Genomic DNA, 11,148 nt, shown 5'->3' on the forward strand with positions numbered 1-11,148 from the left:
TTGTGGTAACTATTGTGGCAGTATAGGGAAGACATATAGACTATGACTTTTCCCTTAGTGAACTCATGATTTACTGCTTGTTAGAAGTTAGTGAGGTATAGTTTAGCTATTCAGTACACTGTAAAAAATTTACTGTGAAATTTACAGTAACTTACTGGCAACAATTAGCCAGTAAGTTACTGTGAATACGTTTTACAGTAAGGGTACTGTACTTCCATTTACAGTATTTTATGTATACACTGTGAATTCAAAAACAATTAAATACTGTGATTTTAGTTGTATTTACAGTAACTGTACTGTACTTCCATTTACAGTATTTTATGTATACACTGTGAATTCAAAAACAATTAAATACTGTGATTTTAGTTGTATTTACAGTAACTTACTGGCTAATTGTTGCCAGTAAGTTACTGTGAATACGTTTTACAGTAAGGGTACTGTACTTCCATTTACAGTATTTTATGTATACACTGTGAAATCAAAAACAATTAAATACTGTGATTTTACTTGTATTTACAGTAACTTACTGGCTAATTGTTGCCAATAAGTTACTGTGAATACATTTTACAGTAAGGGTACTGTACTTCCATTTACAGTATTTTGTGTATTCACTGTAAAATAAAAAACAATTAAACACTGTGATTTTAGTTGTATTTACAGTATTGATTGTTTTACTGTAGAAGAAAAAAATACTGTGATTTCGATTGCATTTACATACAAAAAACAGTTAAGCACTGTTTTTTTATGTATTGTATGCAATACAGTACTATAAACAGTAGATAACAGGTAATCACTGTAAATTCAGTTTCTCGCTGTACAATTTAAATACTGTATCACTGTGATTTAATATTAGCCATCATTAAAAGAATCACCCATATTCTAAAACATAGCAATCAACTGCAGACAATAAGATAATTGTTAACAGTTATTTATTTAAAAACATTTGATGAACAGGAATGACAAAACAGGTACAACATAAAGGGATAATGGACATTGGACAACATGCCATTATACCATCCAAAGTTAACGAACATTCTGTGTTCCATGCACAGAATCTATGCAGAACTGAACACTTAATTCTCTGCTATAAAATATTATAAATTCTAATTGTATGATAGAAAATGGCTAGAAACAAACTGCATCCATGAAATCATCAGCATTGTTACTTTGTAAAATAAGCCAATACATTAACATTACCATGCAACCAAGTGTTAAGTTATGAGTACAGAGAATTGAACACATGAATTTATAAATCAAACACATTCATAGACCAAACAATACAATCAATAAATAAATGTAACCAATGATTAATGTTTTATTCTTTTTATTGAAAAAGTGTTTCATCATTAGAGAGATGGGTATAGTTAAATAATGATTTTATCAATTATATTTATACTCTTATGATTACTACTCTCCAAAATTTAGCACAAAAATGATATGTGAAAAAGATTCAGCAGATATTTTATTACTTTATTTGCAAAAAAATGTTTTAAACCATTTCCTAAGTGTCCTGTATGAGTAATATATACTGAGGTAATGTGCTTTAATACTGCTTTACTAGAACTTTTACAGTCCTTGAGCTTCCCAAAAGATAAAAAATCTAGAAGATGACACTCATAAAGAGTAAAAGATATGTATAAAGAGCAATATAGAGATTTTTAGCATTTCTTCAAATAATACTTTGGCCCACCCAAAAATACATGTACAGTTTTTGTTCAAGAAAATAAACATGTGGACTTTCTCAGGAAGAATTTGAGATCTCTCATTACCGTGTCCTCAGCTGTGTAGAACACTCTTTCCAACAGTGTTGAGGAGGAAGATGATGGAGAGCTGTGAGAGAAGAGGAAGTGTGTCTTTCTCAGGCTCTTCTGAGGCAAGGATCACTTTGGATTTTTGCAAACTGGAAGCTAAAAACAATGTTACTGTAGTAGTTGTTGTAGTCAGGTTTATTATTTGTTAGAAAGGAATGAGGAAAGTGTGTCTAACTTACATGTTCCTCCTCCTCTTCATCTCGGTCACCACTGCCATCATCATCCTCCTCCTCTGGCAGCTGAAAGAGAAGATTACATTGATAGAAGCTGCATTTTTACTTTTGAAAGCAGTCTCTTCCACTTACCAAGGCTGCATTTGTTGAAAAATATAGTAAAATAATAATATTTTTTAGTTTTACTTTAATATTCTAAACAATTTTACTATTAGCTATTTCCTTACAGATTTTAAACACTGACTGAATGCAACTGGCTCTGACTAGGTGAGTTTGGGCAAGATCCGTTAAATTACCGAATTACATTTATAATCGTGTCACTGTCAGACTTACTCATTTTTCACCTTTCCCTTAAATCTAGGGTCTATCATAGCAGCATCCTCAAAAAATACATCTTCATGTACACGAAAGCACAAAAAAAATAATTTAAATATTACCTAAATGTTTTTTGTATTCTTCAAAGTATTTTGAAATCATTAAAATATTATCATGTATATATTGTAAGTTATAACATTGTTTTTATCATGACATGAGTTCATGTCGTTCCAAACCTGTTAAGACTTTCATTCATCTTCAAGACACAAATAAAGATAATTTAATGAAATCTGAGAGCTTTGTTCCTTTTATTGACAGTCTACACAACTGCCACTTTGATGTTTAAAATAAAATAATTTCATACAGATCGTAAATCTAATCTAATAGAGAGGTTTAGTCCAAATTTTCTGAATAAACTTGATCACCTTATATAATAAACAAATTCAACACACTAGTGCATTTACAAACAAGTTGAGCTTCCATTTTCCATTGTTTGCTAATTAATGTTTATATGTGAAAAAAGTCTAAACTCAAACTGCATATTGCATTAAGCGAACAAGTCTCTTCAAAAAATTTGGAATAAACTTCTCCATTCATATGGATCACTTTTACAATCACTTTATGAACTTTTTGAAGTGTCAAACTGTTAGTTGGATGGTCTGTAAATTGAGGGATGGAAAGCTCTCAGATTTCATTAAAATATCCTCACTTATATTTCGAAGATGAACAACAGTCTTGGCAGGCGTACACTGTGAAAGTTCTAACACAGTTTGTGAGCCTTTGCATACAAGTTAGTTAACCCAATAATCATATCAAAGCAGTTGGTATATTGCACGACTGCACTACACAGATTTTTTAAAAACAAGACTTAACATTTATCTATTATGAGTCCTAATTAGGAGACAATGAATACATTAAGCTTTGTGCCATGCTGTTTATATTTAAGCAGTAAAAATGCTCATTTCAACGGCCAAAACAAGGAGCTTGTGGATAAGATGATGAGTGGAAGGAGATTTTGGATTGTATTTGATAGTATCGAACAGATTTAAAAAAAGTTTTAAACATGCTCTTTCAATCTGAATGAAATGTCAATTGGACCCGGCCAATTCATTCCAATTAACATGTGACTTCTTGTTCCATCTGTGCTACTAGTCTGATTATTAGAACCCATGTAAACACAGCTAATGTTGCTGCTATAGTTTTAGATTAAAAAAAAAATATATATATATATAGGGTTGCCAAGCAGCCTATGTGATGTGATTGTGTATCATTTGTAAAGGATAAGTAAAGGATGACAGAATTTTCATTTTTGGGTGAACTTTAAGTCACATGCAACAATGTCATTCAGAATAAATTTGCCAAATCAACCTTTTCTAATATGTTCGATAGGACATGTAAACACTTGATTAAAACAGAAATTTGAAAGTGTAAAGCATGTGGAATGATGTAGAAATGATGCAATGACGTACGAAATCAACCATTGCTGTTGAATGAATGGAGTGTAATAAATGACTGTTTTCATAAAATTTTTAAATGCTTGTTTTTAGTTTTGAGCATTTTTACTGCTTGATAAATATAAGCTGCACGGCACATACTGTAGCTTCATGTTCTCTGCGTCTCCTAATCAGGACCTGGAATGATAAAGATAAAGTCTGCTTTTTGAAACATAAAAGAAGCAATTACAGGATGATGGTTAACATGCACCAACAGCAGGAAAGTCTGTAATTTTGGACAGACAGTGCATTTTAAGATATCAAATCTGATCTCTAAATAAATGTACACATCAACTATGTTCAGATTCATCAATCAGAGATTTAATTTTGACTGAAATAAAAAGTGTAAATGTATCAAATAGTAAAATTGCTGACCCCTTGAATTCAGAATTATTAACATCTTGTCTCTGTGAGTAATTGAATTGTGAAATTCAACCCTGTGAATTACCTGTTTGTCCTTCTGAGCCCTTTAACGAGAAGGCTGCTTTTATGACTGGATGCTGATTGACACACCTTTTGACCATGTTCTCACATCCAGGACAACAAAATGATCAAGCAGACCTGAAAGACATGACCCATGATTGAAATCAATTTAAATACATTTAGTCTTACCTGTGATATTGGAAAAAATGAGGCATAGTTTTCACCCAGTATACGCTGCTTCTCCTGGAACATCGTCCTCATGATGGATGATCTCTAGATCCTGGACCCGTGCAGTCCACCTGGAGATTATCTGAATGATATGTGGTTGTATATAAAGGGTAATTAAAGACTGAACGTTACATACATATCAATAGCAGTCAGAAACGAATTTAATACCCACCCCTGCTTTTAATCATCAATTATTGTCATGGCATCATGGCTGTCTCTCCTCAGCTGCTGAAAATAAAAAGTATGTTAGATAGGAATGAATAGACTAATCACACATAACGTTAAACCAGTAAGTGGCGACAAACGAGAATATTTCGTTATGAACAACTCTAAATCATTGACTTACCAGGATTATTGAAAGTCATTACAAATAATTTTAGTAAACGAATCGTTAAGTAATTAACCGTGTCTGATTAACGTTAACCGTTTTATACACAATGGTTCACGTGAGCTTCAGGAGACCAGGCAGGGTCTAAAATTAACAAACACTCTACTACAGTTGCCATTTAACGAATATAAGTGATTATTCTGCTGTTTATAGCATTAAACAGTTAACATTACATTTAAAATAACTAAAAGAAAAATGTAAAACTTTCTCAGATTTGAACGTTACCGCCTCACGGGAGACAACGCTCGTGCGCACATAAGCAAACGGAATTTATTTATTAAATAAGTTACATTTAGAAAACCAAAAACACTGCACTAACATTACTCGTCACAAGTGATATTTAGTGTCATATGGGCAAAAACGATGAATAAAAGAAGATTTGCAGGGCTTACCTTTTACTCTGTGTCCGTCTGCTGGAGGTCGACCGTTGATGCGCATGCGCAGTACTCAGATTCTCCTAAAGTCCGTTTGACCTGCTTGTTTAAAAGTTCGAATTTGTCTCGCGCATGCCCCATCCAATAAATATCCGTAATTCACAAACACAACATATATATAATATATAAACAAGTCTTTTGGCACTCTAGCAGTTCATAAACAAAACGGCATATCTTGCGGAAGAACACTGTAGCCGGAGCTACTTCTCTCTGTTATCTCTATGACGAGTCACGCAGGTATTTGTGCTACTCCGCAGCGGTTTCTACACGGTCTAAAATAGTCCAAATATACACACTTATTCTAGGTGTACTATAATAATTCAGGGTAAGACAAAAACACGGTTTGGAAAATAGATTCATGTTGTACATTCCCATTGTAGATTTTTTTGTACATTTTGAACACAAAAAGTTACACGTCTGGAATGTTATCAGGAGACCAATGGATCGCGTCGCTACAACATTCTCCGTGGGATTAACCAGCGACGTCTTTTGAGGACGTGCCCACGACGTTTCTGGAACGTTAGCCAAGATTCTAAAAAATGGAACATTACCACGACGTCCTCATAACGTTGTCATAAAGTAATGTCACACTGACCAAATGACGACTAACACTGACGACGTCGTCACAATGTACTGTGTTTGCTGGGTTGCAACTTATAACCAATGGTCATGCTTCAGTTCAAATCTGAGGATGATATCTAAAAAAATCCCCTATATGGGGAGGCTGCAGACCTGGGTAGGGTTGCACCAGCCGTTCGTAAGTTCTTTCTTAAATTGGAACGTAAAGTCCACACTAGTGGCTTAGTAACTACTAGCTACTAACGCTGTACTTTGTTCGGTTGCACCATTTGTTCTTAAGGCAGAACGTAGCTAGTAGCTCGTAAGGTCTCCGTAAAGTAATGCGTAGTCGCATAATATGACGTTTACCTTCAGTTATCCTTCAAATACATGAGCAGAAGTTGTTGAAATTCCGTGAATTTCAGTTTATCCTTCATTCTGACTTATTTTGCCTCACGTAGCTAACAGTAAAAATAAGTTCCCATTAAATATAATAGCCTACTAGCTACTTAATCATAAATGTTTTTATATGTAAATAACATTCAGAAACTGTATTTGAAACGAAATTAATAAGGATCAATAAATAAATACTGAAACAACAACAAAAACATAAGAAATTACATTTATTGATTATGACTGATTTTATTTGACATGCACAACACGGAGTGATAGGACCGATGCACACAGCGGTGCGCTGTTTAACGGGTTCGTGTTGAAGAGTGTCTAACAAAGTAATCTTTTCACATGATGTTCTCTCTCTTAAAATTTAAGAGAGTGTAAATGTCAGCAGCATCATATATGTGTAAAGAATGAAGTCTGTCAGGTAAAACAAGAGCTTATTGATGCAGTTCAGTCAGTCTGCTATTTTATTCCAACCGTTACTCCTGATAGGAGGCTTCCGTAAATATTTAGTGTATACGTAGAGTTACGCTTCAACTAAGTTTAATGGTGCAACACAAAAATATTTAGTAGTGCGTAAATTGTAACTTAGTGCCCATTTACGTCAAAACTAGTCTACGTTGTAACTTGCGCACAGCTGGTGCAACTGGCCCCTGCGCCCCAAGCAGTTTTACGCCCCTGTTATAACTCATGCGTCCAGTAGGGGGAGAAGGAAATACGGCGAATAACACTATATGGGGAGGCTGCAGACCTATGACCTACTGTAAAATGTATTATTTATCTTTATTTATAAACTGTTTTTATATACAGGAGACTGACAGACATATGATGTTGTGAATTTATATTAATTTATATTAAGCTACATTTAGATATTAACCATATTTAGGCCATTAGACATATAGTACTGTGTAATCATATGGATCCTAAATGAAATATCTGCTGTACAATTCACAATTGGTTGTCATACAGCTACATGTCCTACATAGCATTTTATGAAGACAAACACAATTTAACCTTTTTTTTTTTAATTCCAAGGGTCATTTAAAAGAAAGAGACAATATTGTTGTTCACAAAAAAAATATTTATTAACACCATGACTTTTATTTCTTAACAGCATGACTCCTGTAGATGACTCTCCTATGGCTTGCCACTCTTCTTTAATTGTTTTTTATCCTGCTGTCAAAGTGCTCCCGCTCACTGATAAAAATAAATAAAAAAGCAAAAGTTGCATAGTGGTAGAAACAATGGTTCATAAATAATGACAGGATGTCATGTTTCAACATTTTTTTTCCTTTATAGGATACTTACAGTACCTTGCGTCAATGACAGGTCCTCACAGGAATTTCTCCTCAGCCTCCAAGATGGACACATGTCCACAACAGCAAGAGCACAGATGATGGACTACCAGAGAAAGAATTGAGATTTATCACAGCCCAAATAAGCCAAGCATCATTTTGCATGTTTATTTATTTTTATTTTTATTTTTTACAACAAAATCGAAAGTGCCTTTTCTATATAACAGTTTTTTACAACCACTTTGTTTCTATTTTCAGAACCTTGATGTCATTTTTCACAACTCTAGACACAAAACTCACAACCAATGATCAAAATGCACATTTTTCAAAACTCTAACCCTTTTCTCAATTGCTTGGATACAATACAGATAAAACTTCATAGAACAATCATTTGTTCATTCAACAAAAATCACCTGTTCAATATGACACAACTTAACATCAAAGTACTGCTATTTCAAAAGGCAATTCACACATTACACTTCAAATGAGTGTCTATTCATTTCCTTACAATGATCTAACTATCAATTGATAGGAAAATAGACACTGTGTCCATGGCCCCACATACTGTACCACCTTTTCAGACTATTTACAGTATTGACAGTACTGCACTGTATAGATGCAGGCCCTTGTAATGGATGACGCCTGCAATGACATCACAGCAGACCAGTGTCAGGCCTGGATTTGCCATGCCCGAAGGTTTTTTCCAAGATGTTTGGCTAATGAAAACATCCATTGTGATGTAGATGAGAACCTGTGGCCAAATCCACAACACAGAGTTGATGACAATGTAGAAGTACAGTAATCACTCCTGTTTTGTTTCTTACAGTACAAGCAAACAAGTTGAGGAACACTGCATTTGATGTTTTACAGTACTGTCTTTTCTATTTCATAGCTAATTATTTTTGCTTTGATTCAAATAAACCTATGTTGTGATTGTACTGTAGTGTTTTGCATCACTATATTACAAACTTTGTTCAATGATTCCACTGTGTCTGTAGTATTCTCTCTACTACTGCAGTACTTTTACAGAAATGTATTTATTGTACATGTAGTACCATAATGAAACCTGTATCACCTATTTTGTTCTACAATATTTAATGATTGTACGAACAATGACACAGTGAAACTATCGGTTGCTTGTATGTGGGTGATCTATAGTTATGTTTCAATGGTATTTCACAGTAAATTTGTATTTTGAACCAATGATTGTGCGAGTGCAAGGTTTCTTTAAAGATGTGAATGCACAATGCAATGTTTTGAACCTTAGACAGCCTGTGTTTCAAGTGAAAACCGTTTTGAGTTTAGTGTCTAGAGTTTTGAAAAATGATATCAAGGTTCTGAAAATAGCAAAGTGATTGTAAAAAACTGCAAGCACAAAACTATTATTTTTAGCGCAATGGTCTAACATTATGAATAAACTATTTGACATTAAAAACAATGTGAAAATGATACCATGCAGAGCACAACTAACACACAAGACCTACCTCTGGAAAAAGGACATCCATAATAAATCTGATCTGGTCACTGTGGGTGTGTGTGGGTGTGCTGTTCAGAATTGAAGTCAGGTGAGTGTAGATAACATAAATTTGCTCCTGATCTTCAATGAACAATGGCACAGGCACTTTCTTGATGGAACACTTGGAAAAAGTGTCAAGCCACTTTGATTTTTTTTTTTGTCCATTGATGATGGACTGTGTAGAGAAAATTGAAAATTACATTAAAAACATTTCCATGCATGTGTAAGTCAAACCATATGAGACCAAAGTTTTTAATGTGGGTTTTATCATGCATGACGTATGCATGTATTATTTGACAAAATACTTGAGTGTGCAGTTCGACTCTTTTTACTTTTGATTTGCATACATACATGCCTATTATAAATGTGTATTTTGTTTGTTCACATCAAAGACTGTCAAAATAAATAAATAAAAAAAATCACACATTTGTGATTATTCACTCTAATGTTGCTCCAGAAACTATGTGGAATATGTTTAAATGCAAGGAGTAAACAGGGTCTTACCAGAAGAAGCCATGTCACGGAAGCTAAAGACGATATAAAACAAGATACAAGATAAAAATAAAAATGTAATTAATTTTAAAAGTGATTGAGAGAGGGCGGTTAAAGAGAAGACTAGAGGCAGCTTCACCTACACGTGGTTAGCTAAGTTTATATCAGACAGAACATCTGACTCAATACTTTTGCCTCTCGAAATAAATTTACCCATCTTTTGAATTGATATCACATCAATCATTTATAAATAATAAATGTGGCATCATTACAATACAATCAACAACAATAACTTTAGCAGATTATTTAGCATACCTCAATTCGTATCGCTTCAAAAAGATCTGCTGGTATCATACATTTAGATATGGTCTGCTGTTATGATATATGACTACCCAGCTAGAAATTTTTTGTTCTAAAAATGTTCTGAGAACATTATCATGTATTGTTCTTATAATGTTTTTAGCGGGTAGTTTTATTTTAGTTCCCAGAATGTTCTTCTATAAGTTAGGATAACATTCTTTAAAAAACATTCTAAAAATGTTTAGCAATAACATTTTTAGAACATTATTCCCTAACGTTCTTATAATGTTTTCAGCGGGTAGTTTTATTTTAGTTCCCAGAATGTTCTTCTAAATGTTCGGATAACATTCTCTAAAAAAACATTCTACAAATGTTTAGCGATAACATTCTTAGAACATTATTCCCTAACGTTCTTATAATGTTTTCAGCGGGTAGTTTTATTTTAGTTCCCAGAATGTTCTTCTAAATGTTAGGATAACATTCTCTAAAAAACATTCTACAAATGTTTAGCGATAACATTGTTAGAACATTATTCCCTAACGTTCTTATAATGTTTTCAGCGGGTAATTTTATTTTAGTTCCCAGAATGTTCTTCTAAATGTTAGGATAACATACTCTAAAAAACATTCTACAAATGTTTAGCGATAACATTGTTAGAACATTATTCCCTAACGTTCTTATAATGTTTTTAGCAGGTAGTTTTATTTTAATTCCCAGAATGTTCTCCTTAAAGGTAGGATAACATTCTCTAAAACATTCTAAAACTGTTTAGTCATAACATTGTTAGAACATTATTTCCCAATGTTTTTATAAAGTTTGTAGTGGGAAATTTTATTTTTGTTCTTAGAATGTTCTTCTAAAAAGGTAAGATAACATTCTCTACAAAACACTCTAAAAACGTTTTACGATGACCTTCTATAAATGTTTAGTCATAACATTAGAACATCATCCCCTAACATTCTTATAGTTATTTAACAGGAAGTTTTATTTTTGTTCCCAGAATGTTCTCCTAAATATTCAAAAAATAAAAAAGAAAGAAAGAAAAAGCTTAGCTATAACATTGTTAAAACATACAATTTTATTAATCTCAAAAATAAAACAAAATCTAACAGGTCTATAAATGGCATCCACATAAATTATTGGCTTTAGAAACAGTAAATGTCCAACATCACATGTTGAAGAACTCTAAAGTCCAGTGTGTAATCCTGCTTCTGACTGCTGTGTTTGCTCTGAGTGCTCATCACTGTCTTTGCTTGACCTGGTCCTTGAAGAAAAATAATACAGTCGTCCGTATTAATGTTCTAGTTTTCTTGTCTTAGTTTT

At 33.2% G+C, this 11,148-nt stretch overlaps 1 long non-coding RNA gene across 1 annotated transcript; it reads right to left on the reverse strand.

Annotated features, from left to right (window-relative positions):
• Positions 1–1,690: 1,690 nt before the first annotated feature.
• LOC137005489 (uncharacterized) lies at positions 1,691–4,506 on the reverse strand. Its single transcript, XR_010892253.1, has 4 exons — positions 4,440–4,506; positions 4,241–4,353; positions 1,991–2,050; positions 1,691–1,907 (listed from the first exon to the last, which is right to left on the reverse strand). It is a non-coding gene; the product is annotated as an uncharacterized lncRNA (long non-coding RNA).
• Positions 4,507–11,148: the final 6,642 nt, after the last annotated feature.

The sequence above is a fragment of the Chanodichthys erythropterus genome, chromosome 17, assembly GCF_024489055.1.
Source record: "Chanodichthys erythropterus isolate Z2021 chromosome 17, ASM2448905v1, whole genome shotgun sequence".
Classification (NCBI taxonomy): Eukaryota; Metazoa; Chordata; class Actinopteri; order Cypriniformes; family Xenocyprididae; genus Chanodichthys; species Chanodichthys erythropterus.